General features: G+C 38.7%; 1 protein-coding gene across 1 annotated transcript in view; it reads right to left on the minus strand.

The window, feature by feature from the left end:
- Window positions 1-7,542, minus strand: part of LOC128534324 (chemokine-like protein TAFA-2) — a 49,232-nt gene extending 41,690 nt beyond the window's left edge. Inside the window, exon 1 of the mRNA XM_053508713.1 lies at window positions 7,212-7,542. The gene's annotated coding sequence lies outside the window, so the exon portion shown is untranslated. The remainder of the gene's footprint in view (window positions 1-7,211) is intronic.
- Window positions 7,543-13,729: the final 6,187 nt, after the last annotated feature.

Raw genomic sequence — 13,729 nt, forward strand, 5'->3', positions numbered from 1 at the left:
AAGGGATATGATATTCAAGGATATTCTAGAGTATTGTGTGGTTCCAACTTTGTCGCAACAGTCTGTCGCACAGGGCTCAGCAGACAAACAGCTCATCTCAACCCCATTGAGCGTCCATGAAAAACGCAAACAAGTCCGATCTGTGGAGGAACCACACCACAACCCACAGCACCCAAAATATCTGCTGCCAAAGTCCTGGTGCCAGACACCACAGCACACCCTGCGATGCCATCCCCTAGGGGGTGAAACCTACATGGAGTTTTTTTTCTGCTGTTATGTGGTTACTGAACACGAGAGCCTCTCTCTGAGGCTCTGAACATACAGTAGGGCAAAAACTTATTTAGTCAGCCACCAATTGTGCAAGTTCTCCCACTTAAAAAGAGGAGAGAGGCCTGTAATTTTCATCATAGGTATACCTCAACTGTGAGAGACAAAATAAGGAGAAAAAAATTCAGAAAATCATATTGTAGGATTTTTTAAGAATTTATTTGCAAATTATGGTGGAAAATAAGTATTTGGTCACCTACAAACAAGCAAGATTTTAGCTCTCACAGATCTGTAACTTCTTCTTAAAGAGGCTCCTCTGTCCTCCACTCGTTACCTGTATTAATGGCATCTGTTATCAGTATAAAAGACACTCCACAACCTCAAACACTCACACTCCAAACTCCACTCTGGCCAAGACCAAAGAGCCGTCAAAGGACACCAGAAACAAAATTGTAGACCTGCACCAGGCTGGGAAGACCGAATCTGCAATAGGTTAGCAGCTTGGTGTGAAGAAATCAACTGTGGGAGCAATTTGTAGAAAATGAAAGACATACAAGAACACTGATAATCTCCCTCGATATGGGACTCCACGCAAGATCTCACCCATGAGGTTAAAATGATCACTAGAACTGTGAGCAAAAATCCCAGAACCACACGGGGGGACCTAGTGAATGACCTGCAGAGAGCTGGGACCAAAGTAACAAAGGCTACCATCAGTAACACACTGCGCCGCCAGGGACTCAAATCCTGCAGTGCCGGACGTGTCCCCCTGCTTAAGTCAGTACATGTTTGCTAGAGAGCATTTGGATGATCCAGAAGAGGATTGGGAGAATGTCATATGGTCAGATGAAACCAAAATAGAACTTCATGTTTGGAGGAGAAAAAATGCTGAGTTGCATCCAAAGAACAGCATACGTACTGTGAAGCATGGGGGTGGAAACATCATGCTTTGGGGCTGTTTTTCTGCAAAGGGATCAGAACGACTGATCCGTGTGAAGAAAAGAATAAATGGGGCCATGCGTCTTGAGATTTTGAGTGAAAACCTCCTTCCATCAGCAAGGGCATTGAAGATAAACCGTGGCTTTCAGCATGACCGTGATCCCAAACACACTACCCGGGCAATGAAGGAGTGACTTCGTAAGAAGCATTTCAAGGTCCTGGAGTCTCCAGATCTCAACCCCATAGAAAATCTCTGGAGGGAGTTGAAAGTCCGTGTTGCCCAGCGACAGCCCCAAAACATCACTGCTCTAGAGGAGATCTGCATGGAGGAATGGGCCAAAATACCAGCAACAGTGTGTGAAAACCTTGTGAAGACTTACAGAAAACGTTTGACCTCTATGAAGGTAAAACAGTAGCAAAACCCGAGAGCTTGCAAATTCGAATGTGAGAACTTGTAAAATGAATATTTGTATTTGTAAGTTGAAATTTGTACTCACAGCTCTGATGTGAAAAGCTGCATCTATCGATTTGCACACCTGTGTTTTGAATTCGAAGTTGCAGATTAACAGGCACAATTGTGTACTACACATTTATCTTTGCGCTTTACTTCAGTTTCGCTGTACAACCACAAGTCGGCGCTCACAACCTCTCAGATCTGGCAGTACAACCTCAAATCCCGGCGCTCTGACTTTTGCTACTCATTTTGCGATATTCCTGTAGCAAAACTGACTTGTGCACTTGTAAACGCGGGGGCGGGGCTGGGGTGGAAATGAAGTCATTTTATTGGTCAATGCCTCACTAATGAACAACGCCAGCCACAATGCAAACATTTGTATGCATATGTATCAGCTATTTTGTTTTTAAACGCTTGGAATTTTTTTTAAATTAACTATCATTAGTTTTACTGGATTTTATATACCAGTAAAAGCGCAGCAATGTCGTTTAATTGGTTGGCATAGACGACCACCACCACCGAAACGGCGCGAGCTGCTCTGTGTAGTCTATGACGTCATCGCGCACAAAACGTCCCACTTCATTGGCTGGCTCCAACCAATTAAATGTTCATTCAAAAGTTCTCACATTCGAATTTGCAAGCTCTCGGGTTTTGCTACTGTTTTACATTCATAGACCTCTGTCATTGCCAACAAAGTGTATATAACAAAGTATTGAGATGAAATTTTGTTATTGACCAAATACTTATTTTCCACCATAATTTGCAAAAAAAAATCTTTAAAAATCCTACACTGTGATTTTTTTTCTAATTTTGTCTCAAAATATTGTAATATTTAGGTATACCTATGATGAAATTTACAGGCCTCTCTATTTTTTTTTTTAAGTGGGAGAACTTTGATGGCTGACTAAATACTTTAACAAGCTAAAGATTATTGACTTAGATATACAATTATAGCAATATATTATACAAGGTACAATATGTAAAAATTTAATAATGGGCAGAAATTCTATACTCAAAGTACAATAACAGTTCACTTTGCTTGTTTTAACTTTGCATGGAGGAAGCTCACTGTTTTGGAGCCCAGGTCTGAAAGATGTGGTTAAGTACTGATTCTTACCTTTGATTCCAGTCAAATGTTGTTGAAAAAAAGTGCATAAACTGGTACAAGTACTAATACTGTTACTATTAGTTTTATAGAACAGCCGACTCGTTTCAGTAGTCTCGGCTTAAATGATCATTTATTAACATGAATCAGGACAACTGTGAATACTTTTACATAAATCCTGCAATGTTTCATCTCACACCAGTTTTACGTGCTTACTGTATAGAGTACCACCTCCTAGCATGAGGCAAGAAATTCCAGCGGCGCTCAAACATCCTCACAATTATCACAGCCTCTGTAATCCTCACTCTTTGACAGCCGAGGAAACACTGACGAGCTGTAATTAGAGTCTCCTGCCCTCACCAAACGTGGTGGGTTTCAGACCCAGAGGTGTCTAGTAACATGCTGCAGTTCCTGGAGAAACTTTTCAAATGGTCACATAAAGGGAATCCCAGAACAGTGTCTGGATACATTATGACCTTGGCCAGGAAAAAAAAAAAAAAACCTTACTGAACATGAAGGAACGCAGGCCTTTTCATAAATTCCACCTTTTATAACATTTAGATTCATTTACTAGATTACATTCGTGTTATTTCTTGTTGAATTTGTTTATTTATTTCCTAAAAAAATCTTTTTGATTTTGCACTTAATTAAGTTTTACTCTGTCACTAAACTGTTTAAAAATCAATGCTTTGCTTATTCTGTGTCCTGAATTAAAAAAAAAAAAATTATTAATTAAAAACATTCTTAATAGTCATGAAAAATAGAAATTTAGGCACAACTTTTAATTTTTATTTCTTTCTACACTGTAAAACAATGCTGAAGGCATCCAAAAGATCCAATAATTTTTTTTGAACAGTTGATATTGAGATGTAAAGTATCTGCTGTTAATATCATGACTGTTAACTCTACTTAATTACCTGATTCCTTATATAGGAAAAAAAATCCAGTATTGTTCTACTTGTGACTGTTACTGTAAATTGGTATTAAGCCTACAATATCATTAATGCATTCTGTATGTTAGCACAGGAAATAACTAGTGTCACTGTTCACTAGCATCGAGTAATATGGACCTCATGACTTTCACCAGCTGCATGGTCCTAATTGTAGCCTAAATCTCATGATGCGTCAATAATAAAGGATTCCAGTGTACTGTATGTTCATTATAGTACTCCTGTAGAAAGGGAATTAATGAGATTATTATAATTCTATTTTTAAGATAACAGCACTTTTATTTGATTAAGTATTTTCTAAGAAAACAGCACTTACACTAGAGCAATTATGTAATTATTTTACTTGAGTAATAATAATATTTCACAAAAAATAATTGTTTTTGAAAATGTTTCTTTTCTTAACTAATTAGGTGCCAATATTTTTACTTGACTAATGTTTTATTTCTTTTTACCAAAAGTACCTTTGCTTGAGTAATTATTAAGGTGCCAATAGTTTTGCTTAGATAATTATTTGTAAAATGAAAATATTTTTACCTGAATAATTATATAATTAAGGTGCCAATACTTTTACCTGAATGATTATTTGTATAGTGACATCTTTCCTTGAGTAATTAGTTTAAACTGACAGTACCTTTACTTGAGTAATTACTATTAAGGCGCTGATATTTTCACTTAGTCATTGTTTTAAAAAAAAAAAGAAATCACTATATTTACTGAACTAATTATAATTAAAGGGCTAATACTTTTACTTAAGTAATTTTTAAACTATAGTATCTTTCCTTGAACAATAATAATTAGGGCCAATACTTTTACCCAAGTAACTATTTGTACAGTGACAGTGTCTTTAGCATGGTAATTATTTATTATTATTCAGCACCATAACAAAATCCTTACTTTACTAATTATTATTGAGGTGGTAATACGTTTACCTGAGTCACTGTTTTTTAAATTAACTGTCTCTTTATTTGAGTAATTATCATTAATTGGCCAATAATGTGCTTAACCTGAGGAACTAATTGTTTAATGGCTGTATTATTATTTGTGTAATAAATTTTTAAACCAACAACAGCATTACTTAAACAATTATTATTGAGGTGCCAATACTTTTACCTGAGTAATTATTTGTAAACTGACAATATCTATACTTGAGTAATTATTGAAAAGGTGCCAATATTTTAACCTGAGTAATGTTTTTTTAACTAACAATTGCTTTTCTTAAAAATGTATTATTAAGATGTAAAACATTTACCCGAGTCATTGTTCAATTGATAAATAACTTTATTATTATTATTATTATTATTATTATTATTACTGAGGTGCCAATACTGTTACCTGACTTAATATTGGTACACTGAGAGTATCTTTAGTTGAGTAATTATATTTAAGGTAGCAATCCTGATCCTCTCTATTGATACTTTTATTCATGCGTGGTTTTGGCTTGTTCTATATACTCTCTGCATGTGTCCTATAACCACCTACAGCTGGGTTTTATAATCCTAATGCATTAGTCTTTTTTTTTTTTTAAGGTAAAGCATGAAGTAAGATGGATAAATTTTTATATTTAAAAAAAATTGTTTACTTTAACTCATACTATCTGCTATTTATTAGTAGATTGATTCCCACTTACATACAGTCTTCAGTATAGATTTTATGGCATGGTCTGCAGTGAGTTTTCAAATAAAGAGATGTGTATTTAAAATATGCTGTCATTATATCAAATGAAATGAAGCACGCACATGAGACTGCCGCTTCCTTGTGCGTGCCTTTGCCGTCCTGTGTAGAGTACACACAATGACTTCCACACAAATGATTATATTCTAGCTGCCAAAAGTTAGAGCTGTATTCAAATATCTTTGCTTTTAAATGTTTATTAACCTATTTTACAATCGAAGCTCTGTTGCTTTACAGAATGAATGGCTTCCTTAGAATGATTTAATACGGCTCTTTAGAAATGTGTGTGAACTCCCAAGGTTAACCTAAAGGAGTCGAGTCAACTCACACTCTTATTGTATTTCTATAAAATTGATATTGTGTCTATTGAAGCAAGGACAGTTAACAGAGGCATGTGTTAAATCAGAAATGTGCTCTGCATGTTAAATGGCCAGAGTTTGAAGCTTGGATAATGTCACGTTCATCTTACAGATTATAAAGCATTGCAAATTGTGGCAGGAATTCTTCAGTATAGCACCTTTATATTAAACCTGACTGCTGAACTGTAAAGCTATAAAACATGGGTTGCATATATTATGAGTCAAGGAACATTATTTAAGAATTTAGAAAACTTGCATGGTCTTCAGAATACCCAATGTTACACTTTGAAAGCTGTGTCTACTTGTCAAAGTTTTTTTATGCTTAGCTACAAACTCGAATACACTGGACACTACCTTGAAAAAATTAACTAATAAAATAAAAAGAAGAAGCAGGTTGCTATGATAATGTGAATCAGCAAATTTGAGCATAATGCAAATTACTGTATGTACAACTCAGTGTTTAATTAAATAATTAGCTCAATTAAATATAGGTGCATTTTATGACACATTTAAACTTGAGGAATCATTGCAACACGGTAATGGTGCAAAAAGGTCTACAAATCCATAGTGACCCAAGTATCGCGCTCCGTGGGCATCTTTTCCTTATTTAAAGTTTAACATCTTCCTTTCATTCCATGCTCAAGTTTGCTCCAAAGCTAACAATAGAAGATATACTGTAGAACTAGACCTAACACCAGGCGACCACTTCCCTTGGGGTCAGTACTTGTCAGTAGTCTATCAGATTCGGTCCAGAACAGTCTGTGCACTGAAGGAGGAAATCCTCTGTACATGTAACAACATCAGAGACAGAGGGTGTGTATAAGCGTTAAGCTTTTTCTATAATTTATGCTTTTAAATAGACTTTTGGGCCACACTGTAGACGGAAGCTGTGATATAATCTGCAACTCTGAAGAGTTTACACGACAATGCTTTCGAATTTGTTGCTCAAAAAAGCCCTGTTGTGAAGTGCAGCCTTGAGTTCAAACCTAGAGCAATTAGCACATACTGAGGGTTGAATCAACACCTTTACCAAGTGCTGGCCACCGCCTGTGCATGGGAGCGTACGGGAGTTGAGCACTGTATGTGTGAAGACCGTGATAAAGTGGATAAAGAAGGTGGATGAAAGAATGAATAAATAAATGAAGGAATGGTTAAGTCATCTGTCTGAGAATAACTAAGAGTTCATTTAACACTCTAGAAGTTATTAAACAATATAAGGACTTACAAGTCAATATTATTATAACTTCTGCATTCACTATTGAAATACATAATACAGTATGTGCTCTGTTTTCCCATTTAGTCAGCATTATTCATTTTTTTAATCCTCCAGATGACTGGACCTTGGTAGAGATAATGGTATCCCAAAGTGGCCAAGTGGGGAAAAGTCTCCACGAGTCCATGCAAACCTACTGCTTTAATGCACTCTGGTGTTTGGTGTAGTGTGTGTGTTAAGGATGAGTTTGTACCTGTTCCGTGTGCGCTCTCTTTCTCTCTCTCTCTCTCTCTCTCTCCTCAGCTCTTGTATTTGTTTAATCCATCAGCTCGAGCAAAGCCTGACCAGGAATCCGCCGTGCCATCAGCATCGCCCGGTTCGGCCGGGATCACGCTGCCCTGTTGGGATTTCGGATTCTCTCCGGCTCAACATCTGCTTTGATCCAGTTGTTGCTCGCGCGCGCCGCGGATGCGCCGAATGGATGCGCGTAATGTTCCCGCTCCGTGCGCGCGCGCGCTACAGACGCACAGCTCGCGCTTCAGAGTGACGCTTCAGAACCCGAGACACTCCGTCCAGGCTGGAGGAACGTCTGAAACACGCAGATAGAGCATATACAGTAATGTGTGTGTGTGTGTGTGTGAGTGAGTGAGTGAGTGAGTGCGTGCGGCGTTCCAACACACACACACACACACACACACACACACTGCCATCACTCGGAAGAAAAGCGCTCAGTGTTTGGTGCGAGTGAGTTAACACCCAGCCTGCTACACGAAATACTGCAGGATAACCTTATACTTACAACAACAACAACAATAACAATAACAACAACCAGAAGAACTATAGCAAAAAAAATAACAACATTAATTATAAAAATAAGATGAAAAATAACAATAACAAAGAAAACAAGATTAATAATAACAATGATGAAAATAATAATAATAATAATAATAATAATAAAAAAAGAAGAAGCACTCACTCATTGTCTGTACCACTTTATTCTGTATACAGAGTCACAGGGGCCAGTTAGACTAATCTGTATATCTTTGGAATCTGGGAGGAAACAGGAGTACCCCAATAAGCCACCATGCTGTCATAAAAAGAACAACAAGAAAGAAAGAAGAAAAAAGAAAATAATAATAAGTAAAAACAAAAGAGACTCCACACACTATGACGACATAGGGCTGATGTCATAGTGCTTGGGCCCTAAAAATAATAACAAGAACTGCAACCATGACAACATAACAATAATATTTAAAACAATATTAATATAAACAACAACAAAACAAGAACAAACCAGAAGAAGAAGGAAGAGGGGAAAAAACAGCAAAAACAAGAACTGCAACAAAGAAGAACAACATTAATTTAAACAAACAGATAAAAAACAACAATAAAAAAAATAAGATTAATAATAACAATGAGAAGAATTATTATAGCATAAAAAAGAACGAGGAAAAAAATAACAATAAAAACTACTAAAAAATATGAAGAACAATAACAAGAATACAACATTAATAACATGGAATAAAATAATAATAAAAAGATATTATAAATCATATTTATTATTATGACTTATAAAGTAATAATTATAGTATGTACATGGGAAGAAAAAGTTCTTTCATTAAACAAACTCTTAAAAGCTGTTTAATTAGCAGAATTATCATTATATTTGGTTATTCTTTTATCATTCTTTAAAACTTAAATGAATAAATATGTCACAAGCTTACTCTTGTCTTGTTTTAAAGTGTAATTAGAGACTGGATTTAATCTTGCCTTGTCCCTGCCAAATCTGAACCAAGTGCGCCATCGTGTGGACATTCAGTGAATCTTTATCCATAAATATACGAGGGACGTTTAAGTCAAAGTCGGACTTTTGACTGTGCAGAATAATAGTTCTGAGAGTAAAAACTCTATTTATTTCTCTCTATAATCTCCTGCAACACTAATGCACTTATTCCAGTGTTTCACTGGTGCTTGGACACCATCAAGGTGAAAAGTTTCCTCAGTTCACTGGAGCCATGATCAGACTGCCTGCTTCATGTCTAAAATGCTGGCCTCCCAGGAACTCCTTTTATGCACCAAACATGTGGAAATGGCTTGGAGTGAGATCAGGGGATGTGGCAATAACTCCCGGCCGAGTTCTTGTAATATGCAAGAGGTTTTTGTTGTTATTCATCAGTTTTTACGAATCAGGTGTTCTGCTTAATGAATTTTTCACGGGAATGACTGCAGTGGACCCTAAGATACTTCGGATGGAAGCGCCATTCATGAATGTCCAGGGTCCCATTAAGGAAATACACATAATGGGACATCATGATATCATATGGCACACTGCCCAAGAGCATGATTGAACTGCCATCACAAAAGCAGCAAGAGGTGATGCTGCCTGCTGGCCTACAATCTCTTCAACTTATAAAAATATATTTGAATAATTTTTGCTTTCATAATAAAGCATGACAGTCATAGATACTTTTATGAAATTCTTCTATGCTAACCAATTCTATTCTGAATTCACTATTCATACTAATAACTTAAAAGAGAATTTGTTACATTACATGACCAAAACAAACTCATGCAACTCCACTGTTAATGTGTCTTTCAGTAAACAAGCAGTAAAGTGTGCACTTTGTCCCTGCTTTTTTTGCCCCTTACAAGTTATCTGTGCTGGTCTTTATGAAGTCTGATGGCATTCAAATCACACTGTGTACACTCCTGCCCTTATACAAAAGCACACAAAAGGTCATGAAATCCTATATATTGATCAAACCTGCATGCTCCTGTTACTGTAAATCTGTTTTCCTTAAAAAGGAAATGGAAACTGTCTCCAATACCTATAATGTTCTCTTTCTTTAATCTGTTGGCATAGGAACAGAATGCATATACTCATAATGATGATCTTTAGGGTCTCCAGCACTACTGCACTGTCTGTTCCATCCATATTTATTCTGGATACACCATCATTCAGAACTCATATATGTACCTACTGTATATATACAGATCATGTTACTTGAGCATGTTATCTTCTTCACATGTCTAGCCACTGCAAAATGTTTGCCCAGTTATACTGTGTGTGTGTGTGTGTGTACACACATATATACAGGGGTTGGACAATGAAACTAAAATGTCCGGTTTGCCAATACAGCATCAATTCGTCTTGGGAATGATGTATAACAAGTCCTGCACAGTGGCCAGAGGGATTTTGAGCCATTCTTCTTGCAGAATAGTGGTCAGGTGACTACGTGATGCTGGTGGACAAAAATGTTTCCTGACTCGCTCCTCCAAAACACCCCAAAGTGGCTCTATAATATTTAGATCTGGTGACTGTGCAGTCCATGGGAGATGTTCAACTTCACTTTCATGTTCATCAAACCACTCTGTCATTAGTCTTGCTGTGTGTATTGGTGCATGGTCCTCCAGAATGGTTTGGTAGTCCTTGGCAGTGACGCGACCATCAAGCACAAGTATTGGGCCTAGGGAATGCCATGATATTGCAGCCCAAACCATCACTGCTCCACGCCCATGCTCTGCTCTGGGCATGCATGGGTACGCTTCTTTTGGGCTTCTTTGGGCTTTTCATCATTTGAATTTCATGCAGTTAAGGTAACCTCTCCAATTAACCTCCACATCTTGGTTATTTACCGTCCTCCTGGCTCTCTAGGAAACTTTCTAGATGAAATGGACATACTTCTTAGTCTTTTTCCTTCTGCTAACACTCCTCTCACTGTTCTAGGAGATTTTAACCTTCCATCTGATAAACTCCAATCCTCTTTCCTTCTCCCTCTCCTTAACTCCTTCTCTTTAACTCTAAACAGCTGCCCTCCTACACACAAGGCAGGAAATTCTCTCGACCTTGTTTTCTGCCGTCCTTCCCCAGTCACAAATATCACTACTATTCCTCTTTATAAATCTGATCATACCCTGGTATCCTTCACCATAACCCTTCCCATTCTATGTAAACCTAACCACCAAAATGTCTCTTTTACCCGCAAAAACCTTCACTTTGTATCCCTGACGATTTTGCCACATTCTACGATGGGAAAATTGCAGCAATCCGCCAGTCCTTCGCTCTCAACCAAGCTCCTACGGCAGAACCTCAGGACCTTTCCTTCCCTCCTTTAGCAGAATTTTTCAACCTGTCATCTGATGAGATTCAACAGATCATCTCGTCATCTAACCCCACCACCTGTTCATTAGACCCAATCCCTTCCACAATGCTCCAGGCCATCTCACAGGACCTCCTTCCCTTCACCACAGCCATTATCAACCAATCCATATCATCTGGTCATGTTCCTGCCGCTTTTAAGAAGGCGAGGGTTATTCCCATCCTCAAGAAACCCTGCCTGGACCCATCAGAAGTTAACAACTATCGCCCGGTATCACTGCTCTCTTTTATTTCCAAAATTCTTGAAAGAACGGTTTATAATCAAATGTCTCTTTATCTCTCGCAGAACAACCTTAATGACCCAAACCAATCTGGATTCAAAGTGGCACATTCCACAGAGACTGCCCTTCTGTCAGTCACTGAGAAGCTCCATGCTGCTAGATCTGCTAAACTGTCATCTGTCCTCATCCTCCTGGACCTGTCAGCTGCATTTGACACGGTGAACCACAAGATTCTATTATCTATTCTTACAAGCCTTGGAATTTGTGGAACAGCGTGGCAATGGTTTGCTTCTTACCTAAAAGATAGGTCATATGAGGTAACATGGAGGGGATCTACATCTGCCCCATGTAGACTCTCTACTGGTGTCCCACAGGGCTCAGTACTTGGTCCTCTTCTGTTCTCCCTCTATACCCGGTCTCTTGGTAAGGTCATATCATCGCATGGATTCTTATACCACTGTTATGCAGACGACACCCAACTTGTTCTCTCCTTTCCTCCCTCTGACACTCAGGTTTCCACCCGGATCTCAGCATGTCTGGCAGACATCTCATTTTGGATGGCTGCTCATCAGCTGAAGCTCAATCTCAGTAAAACCGAACTGTTGTTTATCCCTTGTGACTCATCTCCAGGTCAAGACCTTGTGATATCCATGGACAACAACCAAATCACTCCTTCAGCCACCGCCCGCAATCTTGGGGTAACCGTGGACAATCATTTGTCATTTTCCCCACACATCGCTAACCTTACTCGCTCTTGTCGATTTCTTCTTTACAATATCAGAAGAATTCGCCCATTTCTTTCTTCATAGGCTACTCAGGTGCTTGTTCAGTCCCTTGTTATTTCAAGACTGGACTACTGCAACTCACTCCTGGCAGGCCTGCCTCTGTCCACAATTCGTCCTCTGCAACTGATCCGGAATGCAGCAGCACGTCTCGTTTTTAACCTCCCCAAGTTCTCCCACACCACCCCACTCCTCCGCTCCCTGCACTGGCTTCCTGTAGCTGCCCGCATCAAATTCAAAACACTGATGCTTGCCTACAAAGCTAAAAATGGCCCAGCACCCACTTACCTCTCTGCGCTAATTACACCACGCACTGCACCACATTCCCTCCGATCCTCCAGCACTGCTCGCCTCATCCCACCATCTCTCAGGGATCGAGGGCGGCATTCATCCAGGCTCTTTTCTGTTCTGGCACCTAGGTGATAGAATGAACTTCCTCTAGATGTCCGTACATCAGAGACTTTGACTATCTTTAAACGACGACTCAAGACGCATCTGTTTCTCCAGTACTTGGACTAACAACCCCCCCCCCACCCCAAAAAAAAAAAAAAAACTCTTCTTAGTTGTGTTGGACTAATGGCACTTAGTTATTAACCTAGTTAACCCAGTGTAAGTATGTATCCAATTATGTAAACATTAAAGCACTTTTTGTAAGTCGCTCTGGATAAGAGCATCTGCCAAATGCCTAAATGTAAATGTAAATGCTTCTCCACACTGTAACTGTCCCAGTGAGGGAAAGACTGTGAAGGTGGACTTATCTGAGAACAATACATGTTTCACACATTGCCTACAGCCCAAGATTTTCGCTGCTGGCACCATAGAAAAGGACGTTAAAAGTGACCAAAGTTTGGCTAAAGCAGCCTGGCCATGTACATTGACCCTGTGGGGCTCCCGATGTACAGTTTTGGTGGAAACAGAAGAGTTGAGGTACACATTTACAGTAATTGCTCAGCAAGTTGGGCATCTGTGGTTTTATGGGTTTTTTTTTGGAAGTTGGATTTGGATTGTTCTTCTAGGTGGTATGCTGACATTACTCTGGATATTGTGGCTCCTGCTACAATCACAAAGACTTGCTGGCTTGGTCACAGATGCGCCAGCGAGAAGTGCACCAACAATTTGTCCTTTTTTAAACTCTGATATGTCACCCATAATGTTGTGTGGGTTGTAATTTTTAAAGCAAAACTGTGTAATTACTTTGATAATTAAACCTTCACACTCTGCTCTTCCTGGTGGAATGTGCAATCAATGAAGATTGGCCACCAAGCTGATCAAATTTAGCCATGAAACATTAAACACTAAAATGGCCAATGTTTTAGTTTCATTGTCCAACCCCCCTATACACATATACACACACATACACATATATAAACACCAACTCTGCGTCAACCTGCTGACTGAATATAACCGTCATTATATTGCCTGAGTGTTCTGACTTCAAACCAGAGCCAAGAAGGTACTTCAGGTCCAGTTGCTTTCTAATGATCAATTTCCTGACATACCTGGACTTCTGAGAAGCCCTGAAGGACCTCCGATACAGCTTCACGTATCAGACCACATCTCCAACACGACACGGATCACACACATGGCAAGCTGATTTGCAAGCTTAATC

This window comes from Clarias gariepinus, chromosome 12, assembly GCF_024256425.1.
Source record: "Clarias gariepinus isolate MV-2021 ecotype Netherlands chromosome 12, CGAR_prim_01v2, whole genome shotgun sequence".
Lineage (NCBI taxonomy): Eukaryota > Metazoa > Chordata > Actinopteri > Siluriformes > Clariidae > Clarias > Clarias gariepinus.